The sequence below is a fragment of the Cryptomeria japonica genome, chromosome 7 (genome assembly GCF_030272615.1).
Source record: "Cryptomeria japonica chromosome 7, Sugi_1.0, whole genome shotgun sequence".
Classification (NCBI taxonomy): Eukaryota; Viridiplantae; Streptophyta; class Pinopsida; order Cupressales; family Cupressaceae; genus Cryptomeria; species Cryptomeria japonica.
The window spans coordinates 475,146,490-475,157,862 of record NC_081411.1 but is presented as its reverse complement, the minus strand read 5'-3'; positions in this window follow the sequence as shown (position 1 = coordinate 475,157,862).

Genomic DNA, 11,373 nt, shown 5'->3' with positions numbered 1-11,373 from the left:
TCTTTCTGGTAGGTTTCTTTAGGCATGCCTTGTAAGGAAGTTAAGTAGTGGAAACAACTTCCTACACTAACCTTGAGAGGAGGGTAATGCAAAACTTTTTCAGATCGTTACAACAGTTACAGAAAATAGAAATAGATATAATAGCAATCATACCACAACACAATGATTTACGTGGGGAAAACCCTTTCGGGAGAAAAACCCCACCCTCCAAAAGCAGCTCAATATTTTATTCAGCAATCAAAAACAGATTACAACATACTTGCAGAGCAAGCTCTTCACAGGAGTACCACTAATCAGAGATTCCGAGGCAACTCAATAGCCATAAGACTCTTACACTCAACCTCTATCTCACACACCTCATAAATAGGAGATACAATACAAGAAACCGTTAAACGGTATTACAAAACCATGGGCTAAAACCACCCAATAAGGTGTAGCCGACCTTATCTCCCTTCTAGATGCCCTATGACATGTTAAAGCACACATCAACATGTGTCGCTCCCTTTTACAGCTCATTTATGTATCCGATACAAATTATTTTTCCTATTTCAGGAGTACAAACTTCCGGAGGCCATAACTTGAGAACCGGGTGTCCGATTGACGAACCGTTTGAAGCACCGGAAAGCTCGCGAAGTGCTCTATCACCTCGTAACCTGCTTCGCCGGTTACAACCACTTTTTAGAGCATTTAAGAGCCTCTAAAGTCCCCAGAATTAAGTTTAAATATTTTATTGCACCCCTCCAAGATGAAAACATTAATATCTTCAAAACTAGCTGTGACCTTGCGACGCAACTTTACCGAAATGCTTATCTAACCAACCAGAAGCTTTAGGGAGAGTTTCGCACCATTTCGTGCTCAAATAAAAACTTACTATAAATAGTAACCTTACATAAATGCAAGGTTGAGACACCATTTTTCCCAACAAATCTCCCACTTGTCAAACACCTTGCAGGAGCGGAAGGGAATGTCAACACAATGAATCAATTGCTAGGGGCCATAAGGCCCATAGATTCTGAACACCATCTGAACTTCTCTGTGCTCACAGCCTTAGTTAAAGCATCTGCAACATTCATCAAAGTTTCCACCTTAACCAACTTCACCCTACCATCTTCAACCATATCTCTAACAAAATGATACTGAACATCAATATGTTTGGTCCGGGCATGAAATGTTGGGTTCTTAGCTAGGCTAATTGCACTCTGACTGTCACAGTAAACTGTCACTGTACCTTGTTTTATTCCAATATCCAAACACAGTCTCTTAAGCCAAATGGCCTCTTTACAAGCATGAGTAGCTGCCATATACTCTACTTCGGTAGTGGATAAAGCAACCATAGCCTGTCGCTTACTCATCCAACTAATTGCACCACCAAACAAAGTAAACACATAAGCACTGGTAGATCTTCTGCTATCAATATCACCTGCCCAATCTGAATCCACATAACCATGGATATCAAGGGAATTCATGTCTCCAACTGAATTACCATGATAACACAAAGAATACTCTGAAGTTCCCTTCAAATATCTGAAGACTCTTTTGACTGCATCCCAATGAACTCTACCAGGATTAGACATATATCTAGAAAGTACTCCCACTGCTTGGGCAATGTCTGGTCTAGTACAGACCATAGCATACATCAAGCTTCCAACTGCACTCTAGTAAGGCACTCTGCTCATGTCTTCCATCTCCAATGGGGATGTAGGACAATCTGAAACAGATAGTTTCATTCCAACTGTAAAAGGAACACTCAATGGTCTACAATTCTGCATGTTGAACCTCTGTAACACTGAATTCACATACTTACTCTGACCTAGCCATAGCTTTCTGTTTACCCTATCTCTTCTAATTTCCATCCCAAGAATGTGCTTTGCTACACCAAGATCTTTCATTTCAAATTTAGCAGCGAGCTGAGACTTCAGTTCTGAAATCATACCTTTCCCTTTACCAATGAATAACATATCATCAACATACAATGCAATGAATAAGAAATGATCACCATCAGATTTATAATAAACACAGTGATCTGATTTAGAATGTTCAAATCCCAAACTAAACACATATGTATCAAATTTCTGGTACCACATCCTAGGACTTTGTTTGAGACCATACAAAGATTTCTTCAATTTACAGACCAAATTACTTTTGCCTTTCACCACATAGTGCTCCGGCTGTGTCATATAAATATCTTCTTCCAAATCACCATGAAGGAAAGCAGTTTTCACATCCATTTGCTCAACCTCTAAATCATAAGCAGTAGCAATAGAAAGCAAAAATCTAATGGACGTCATTTTTGCAACAGGAGAAAATATCTCACCGTAATCAACACCCTCAACCTGAGAGTAGCCTTTTGCAACCAACCTTGCTTTATACTTCTCAATGCTTCCATCTGAACCAATCTTTTTCTTGAACACCCATTTACAACCAATAGGTTTTCGTCCTTCAGGCAATGGTACAAGATCCCATGTATCATTCTTTTTCAAAGCTGCCATTTCTTCCTCCATAGCAATCTTCCAGGATTCTGCATCATTCATACCTAATGCCTCTTCTACAGATTTCGGTTCATCCACACTAGTATTCAGAGCAAAAATACATCTCCAATCATTAGGTGAATACCTTTCAGGTGGTTGTCTATGTCTTGTAGACCTTCGAACAAGCTGAGTCGGAGGTTCTTCCTCCTCTTCTGAAGATTCAGAGCTAGACGAGCTCTCCTCAAATTCTTGCCTATCTAGGGGTCTCGATTCAACTCTTTCAGGTGTAGAAGGAAGTTGAATCACATCTTCTTTTTTAGTCTGTTCTGGCTGCAATGTAATAGAAGGAGACTTAATTTCTCTAAAAATAACACTTCTACTGTGAATTACCTTTTGTGCAACAGGGTCCCAAAGCTTGTATCCTTTCACACCATAACTATACCCGATGAAGATACATTTCACAGCCTTGTTCTCCAACTTTGTTCGCTTCTCCTTTGCAACATGTGCATATGCCTCGCAACCAAAAACTCTAAGATGTCTCAATGAAGGCTTGTGACCTAACCATGCTTCCATAGGCATTTTATCAACAAGAGCTGATGTAGGAGACCTGTTAATCAGGTAGCAAGCAGTGGCAACAGCTTCAGCCCAAAACTTTTGTTCGAGACCAGCACCACTCAACATACTCCTAGCCTTCTCTATCAGTGTCCTGTTCATTCTTTCTGCAACTCCATTCTGTTGTGGAGAATACGGAGTTGTCTTCTGCCTGTTAATTCCACAATCTTTACAAAATCTATCAAAATTATTAGAGCAAAACTCACTGCCATTATCAATTCTCAAACATTTTATTTTCTTTCCAGTCTGCAACTCAACCATTGCTTTAAATTCTTTAAAACGACTAAAAACTTCAGATTTGCTCTTTAGAAAATAAACCCATGTCCTTCTACTAAAATCATCAATAAATGAAACATAATATGTAGATTTTCCAATCGAAGAGACATCTACTGGACCAAACACATCAGAATGGATAAGATCCAAAACACCACAAGTTTTATGAGAACTCGAGTAAAACTGAACGCGGTTTTGTTTTCCATAAATGCAATGCTCACAGAAATCAAAGTCAAGATTACAATCATTCAAACCTTCAACAAGGTTTTTATTTTTCAAGGTCCTTAGACCCTTTTCTCCAATGTGGCCAAGTCTCTGGTGCCATAACATAGTCTTCTCTGCAGGTAATTTTGCTTCAGACGAAAGAGCACCCTTAGGTACCCAAAAACCATTTCCATCTGCTGAAGGTGAAACCTTCAAATCTTCCAGTGAAGTATCCGGAGATTTACTTTTTATAGAAGTGCCATTACACTCAACAGTGTATGCTTCAAGCTTATACAAAGTGCCAAACCTGACACCTCTAGCAACTACCATAGCACCCTTAATCATCTTACATCCTGCTTCAGAAAAGACTACCTGCACACCTGCATCTATCAGTTTGCTCACAGATAGCAGGTTTCGTTTTAATCTAGGGATATGCAGCACACCATTAATCCTTTTTATTCTACCATTAGAAAACCTGATTCTAACTTTACCTCGACCAACAATGTCTAGATGTGAATCATCACCCAAGTACACCTTACCTCCATTAAATCCTTCATATTTTGAAAACCAATCTCTATTGGAAGTCATATGAAAAGATGCACCTGAGTCAATTAGCCAGGCATCATTACCTGCATGAGTCGCCAAAGCCGCAATAAAGGCATCGCCATCTTCCTTGTCGGACTCAGAATCAGAATCGAACTTTTTCTTTTTCTTCTTCTTCTTTTCTTCTTTGCAGTCCTTACGGATGTGACCCGGTTTACCGCAGTTCCAGCAAAAGACTTTGGACTTTCGAGGAGATTTCGATCTCCCTTTGGATTTGGACTTGTCGCGCTTCTCATTCTTCTTGCCTTTCTCCTTAGGTCTTCCACGAACGGTTAGGGCTTCTTTTGAACTAATGGATACCTTCCTTTGTATCTCTTCACTGAGTAGGGCACCCACTACGTCTTCAGATTTCAAAACAACAGAAGTACTACCGATAGCCATAACAAGAGACTCCCACGAATCAGGAAAAGAACAAAGCAAGATCTGACATTTCTCCTCCTCATCCATCTTAACACCGACGGATACTAATTGAGCCACCAACATATTGAATGCTTCCAGGTGGTCTGCAATTCGTCCACCCTCTTCCATCTTCAAGGAATACAATTTCTTTCTTAAGAAAATTTGATTTAATAAAGATTTCACTTGATACATCTCACCAAGCTTAGTCCATAGCTTCTTTGCAGAGTTTTCTTCATGGACATTGATTAGAACAGAGTCTACCAGGCACAGTCTGATTAGACCCTTGGCTTTTCGGTCCATAACATCATACTGAGCTGTCGCAGTAGGATCTGAGGGCCTTTGGACATTCGCATCAACAGCATCCCAAAGATCTCGATCTATTAGCAGATCTTCCATCTTCAGCTTCCACATCTCAAAATTACTTCCATTAAATTTCTCCACCTCTATTCTCCCTGACGAACTCGCCATCTGAATATTCCTGCAACAAGATCAAAAAGTGTCTTCTGCACAAGCTCCCACTCAAATCTGGATTAGTTCAAAAAACCCAACTGCCCACAATTGAAACCAAAGGTGATCAGGCTCTGATACCACTTGTAAGGAAGTTAAGTAGCGGAAACAACTTCCTACACTAACCTTGAGAGGAGGGTAATGCAAAACTTTTTCAGATCGTTACAACAGTTATAGAAAATAAAAATAGATATAATAGCAATCATACCACAACACAATGATTTACGTGGGGAAAACCCTTTCGGGAGAAAAACCCCACCCTCCAAAAGCAGCTCAATATTTTATTCAGCCATCAAAAACAGATTACAACATACTTGCAGAGCAAGCTCTTCATAGGAGTACCACTAATCAGAGATTTTGAGGCAACTCAATAGCCATAAGACTCTTACACTCAACCTCTATCTCACACACCTCATAAATAGGAGATACAATACAAGAAACCGTCAAACGGTATTACAAAACCATGGGCTAAAACCACCCAATAAGGTGTAGCCGACCTTATCTCCCTTCTAGATGCCCTATGACATGTTAAAGCACACATCAACACGTGTCACTCCCTTTTACAGCTCATTTATGTATCCGATACAAATTATTTTTCCTATTTCAGGAGTACAAACTTCCGGAGGCCATAACTTGAGAACCGGGTGTCCGATTGATGAACCGTTTGAAGCACCGGAAAGCTCGCGAAGTGCTCTATCACCTCGTAACCCGCTTCACCAGTTATGGCCACTTTTCAGGGCGTTTCGGAGCTTCTAAAGTCCCCAAAATTAAGTTTAAATATTTTATTGCACCCCTCCAAGACGAAAACATTAATATCTTCAAAACTAGCTGTGACCTTGCGACGCAACTTTACCGGAATGCTTATCTAACCAACCAAAAGCTTTAGGGAGAGTTTCGCACCATTTCATGCTCAAATAAAAACTTACTATAAATAGTAACCTTACATAAATGCAAGGTTGAGACACCATTTTTCCCAACATGCCTCTCTCAATGCCTTACCATATATAGGGACATCCTTTATTGCTTGCAACAATAGAATTTTTCCCAACATGCCTCTCTCAATGCCTTACCACTTTTTTGTCTTGCAGTCTATGGGGAAATGGTGGTAATATTTGATTCTGAGGTATTGTATCTTTTGGGTTAGAGATTGTCTGCTCTTCATGTACCTCAATAATAACTGGATGAGAGGGATTAGGTAGAGTTGTCCTAGATTAGAGGTGAATATCATCTAGTGATAAAGAATAGGCTGGGTATTGATTAGCATCAGCTGAATAAGCTGGTTGTTGTTGCTGAGATTTGATATTTGGATTAGGCACCGGTTGAGTAGGCAACTATGTTGGCTTAGGCGGTGCAGTTGTAGCTGAAAGGGGAGGCATTAAAGTAGGAGGTTGTGGCTGCTGAACGGGAGGTTGATATCTAGAAGATTGGGCTAGCCATGATTGTTTTCCCCTCTATTGAGAGGTAGGTTACCAATTCCCTTGAAACTAGTTCCCTTGACCTTGAGATGGATACCAGTTCCCCTATGGTTGCTGCCACTATGGAACTTGATTAATAAATTGCTGCCCTTGGCCTTGTGACCCATACCAATGTGGATAGTTACCAAAATTTTGAGAATACTGTGGTTGCCATTGGTTGTTTGGTGCATAAGAATTACCACTATAACCAGAAAAAGAAAGTGGATCGGGTGGCATACCTTGTCTTTGAAAATTTGGTCTTCTTTGAGCAACATAGAAGACTTGCTCGTCCTCACCTTGAACTAGTTTGAAGTCAGGTACTTCCACATTTGCAACCACCTTACATCTGCAATCTTTCTTTCGTTGTTTACAATGAGGACAAAATTCTATAAGAAATGCATCAGCTTCCTCATGCTTCTTCTTAGCTGCCAATGTATCCAACTGGGTAGCCATATTGTTTATTATGTCCTCCTTGAAGTATTTTAACAGATGACTAAGTTCCAATATAGAAACTCCAGTTCCAGATGCTGATAATGGTGCCCCTAGCTTAAATCTCATGTTCTTCTTAGATGTAGATCTGGAATACTTTTTGCAAATTTCCCCTATTTCAGCCCAAGTGGATTGTGTAATGTCACCTCCTCCCATGAGATCTAAGGAATCGATGCATTCATCACTGATACCCCTCAAAAATATCAATTTGAAGGAATCTTCATTCAGAGTACTATGCTTGGACTTCTTGACACTAAACAAAAACCTTTCCAGATAATCCTCAAGACTCTCATCTTCAGTTTGTGTCATTCTAAAGATATCATCCCCATGATGATCAGTGCCTCTACAATAGTCTTTGTATTTTGCAGGAAACTGTCGTTTCATCTCATCCCATGTATTGATTGTGCTACTACCCAAGCTCATAAACCATCTCAAAGATGACTCCTTCAAACTGGCAGGAAAAATTTTGAGTCTATGGGCATCTGTAGTATAGTCAAAACTCCTACAGAGAACATCAAACTCAAACAGAAATGTATCAGGATCCTCTGTCACCAACCCATAGAATTTAGGAAGTGAAGATGCTAGAATGTTCTTGAGGTTGGCATTATCATGCTGGTCATAGATGGGAAACTCAAACGCTGGACCAGGTGGTGGTGGATTATTCCCAATAGGAGGAGGGTTCCCTTGCATTGGACTTGTGGGGGTTGTTACTATAGGAAATTCTTCTTCTTGCGGGCCCAAAAGAAACTAAAGACTACCTTTTGGAAATTCAGATTCAGGGCGATTCAAATTCTGTGGGACTTGATAAAGTTCAGGAAAAGGGGTTATATCTGGGAAATTATCTTCTGCATGATTAGGATGAGTGGGCAAAAATATACCTCTAGCATCTCTTCTTCTGCTATGCATGCAAATTCATGAAATTTCAAACAATTAACTAGAAACTATAATAGCCATAAAAGGTTCTCAATTTGACACCATCCCCGGCAGCGGCACCAAAAATGTCCACCCCAACTATAATGATAATAATTACTCTAATTGAAATCTCAATCCAAATTTTGGACATTCATATGGTAGAGTTTACTATTTTCATGGCTGGTGTTCATTTAGTTATCAATCCAGGAACGTAAAACTTGAAATGGGTCTGCAATATATATGCACTAAGCTCCTTAAATGGTTATTTTGCATTACTGCAGTAACTAACATTATGCAGAAAGGAAAGGAAAGAATGGAAATCATAAAAGGCTATATGAAAGCTTTATAAAACAATGCTGGAATGATCTAATGTAAATAACAGAAATCACACCATTCTGTCTTGGCTGCAGGAACAGTCAGTGGATCTATTTCCAGTGGCTACAGGAATAATCCAGTCATGAACTTCTACTGCAACTAGGTAAAAATCAACTTCAATGAACATAAACACAGGATCACTCACCAAGTGGGCCCCCTTGGATGAGTGATATCAAACTTCCAGCAAAATACTTTTAACAGATCAGAACAACATATCTTTACTTTATTTCATTCTGAAATCGATTACATGTTCTAAAAGAAAACTCTAGAATGCTTTCAAAAACTCTTTGCTCAATTCCTTTCTATTTTTCTCTAACCTCACAGAAAAAGGAAGAGCTTATTATAAAGAAAAGATAAACTACAATGGACAACTCAAATCATGCCCAGAAGAAGAGGCGGATGAATGTTAGATGAAGGAGATAATTAGAGCTTGGCTGCAAGAATAGTCAGTGGATCAAAACCGAACCACAGTTTTTGCACGCCATAATGATATTTTGTGAATTCAATACGCACTAGAGTTAAAATCCCATAGTGAAGTATGACTGCTCCAATTATGCCATACGTTGTGCCTGCTCGGATCCCCTTTAGTTTGATCTCTAGTTGCCTGTACGTAATTCTTCAGTCTTTGGGCACGCAAGGAAATCATCCACTGCAACATCATTTATTATCTACACTAAACAAGAACAACATACAAGGGCATGCATACATATCTTACTCAATTAATACATTCATTAACTCACATATGACATTATCCTAAATAATTTGCATATCAACAGGGACAAATCACTTGGCTACAGGAATAAATTGGTATGGCTGCAGGAATTAACCGACAAAGTTCAAACATGATTTCATAAGTTTAGGTTAACATGGATTACATATAGTCAATTCACAATCCTTTACTATCAAAATGCAACCCAAAAGATGCCAATAACCTAAGAGTTTTGATAATAAAAAAACATGTCAAAGTATCAACTTATCACTGACCATCTCATACAACATGTCTAGTTCATTTCAATCATTAATAATAATCATATATATCCAACATAATAGTCATACACAACCACATTCAAGAGAAAAGGGTGTTAAGGAGTAACCTCATTTACAAGTAAGGACATATACTCTAAACCATTATATATTAATCCAATATCCTCATTACATCATAAAGCATCCATATCACCAAGCCAATAGAAACCCTTTTAATTTAACCATGAATCTAAACCCCAATTACATGAATAGAATCAATAAAGGATTACCATAGCATATTCTATTACAAATACCATGATATCAACCTACTACATCAATTTCCATTACATAAGAATACAAGATCCTTTAAAATTAAGATATATAGTCTCCATTTAATAGATACAACTATCTCATAATACATAATTTCCTATCCTACTAATATAAATTCCACATGAATCACTATTACAACATTGGTTTACATTACATAAATGTATACAACAATCTGCTACAAGGATCCATCCATAAGCTAAAGAGATAAAGAATCCACATTCTCGCACAAAAGCATCCAATGAAGAACATCCCAATGGAAGAAGGCATCAAACCACCTGACCATGTGGAACCGTTAAGGAACCACCCCCTATGCTAGGAGATGACACATGGTCCCTTACACACTCTAAACCTAGGTTGACACCTAACAACCAAAGAACATGAACACCAACAACTCCATATAAGAACAACCACATAGCAATAATCAAACCACATCACATGGCTAACCAAAATTAATAAACTCCCAGAGGCTAATCAACAACCATGGCATAAGGAACAAGGACACATGTAGGGAAGAGTGTCATCACATGCTATCCTCACAAATAAGGGAATATATCATACCCTGATAGACATGTGGAATCATCTCAACCTATGAGAGAATCAAGGGAGTTTGGTTTACCATCTCCATGGTCAAGTTCCAAGCTCATACCAAGTCTCCAATCAAGGGCTATGAGGTAAGTCACCAAAATGCATTTAATTATCTTGTCTAGGTGAGTCCTAATTACCCAACCTAGTTAATTAATTATTATAGTTATCACTTATTTAAATTGAGAAAACTTCCAATGTGTTCCTAGTGGTCTAGACTCCAAGCATCCTTACAAGGAACCTCTTGAAAGCCTATTCTCTTATGACCCTGGCCATCACATGGAAGCTCACTCCCCCTAGCCATGTTCCAAGACCTTAGGGTAATCACATACATAATAACATCAGCAAGGAGGATCAACCATCAACACCATAAAATATCCACATATACATATCAAATGAGATCAATAGCCAAAATTTTATAATGCCAACATATAAAACAAGAGCCTCATCAATAATCAAAACATCAATAAACAAGGGCAAGGCAATATCCTCTTGCTTAGCCAAAGAAATATATTCCTCTACAGCGAGGCACACATCATCTCACAAGAGCTATCATAAAATAATCCTCTACAAGGAATGAACCTTCTTGCTAGAGCCAAACCAATACATACATTCTTCAACAACAAGGTATAAACCATCTTGCTAGAGCCAAAAACATAAACAAATATCCAAATCTAACAATAAACATCTTTGATAATCACAAAAATATCAAAATACAACCTCTAGTACAAAATCAGACTCAAGAAAAATGACTTTGAAAGTCAAAATGATCATAGACAATTAAGCAAGGTAGTTGAGCGCTTTTGTTAAACAGTATGGTGCATTTGATAAATAGTTTAGCACTCTTGCCCATCAGAATAGCGCTTTTAATTGACAAAATAATGCTTATGACAAAAACTCTAACACTTTCATTACTCAGGTTATTGCCTTTGCCTAATGTAGCAGCGCATATAATAATTTCTACAACGCATTTATTATTCTAGTGCATACGATAATAAGTTTAGCACTTTTAACAATAGAACTTAGAAAACAGAAGTAACTGATTACAATCAAATCCGAAAAATATTAAGTATATCAAGGACATCGAAATCATAGTAAATAAGGTGCAATGACCAATAATTTATCAAGGAGCTTGATGAAAGAAGCCAATGTACAAGAAACACTTCTTGTAGAGACACATAATAGTCTCTCAGTCATACACA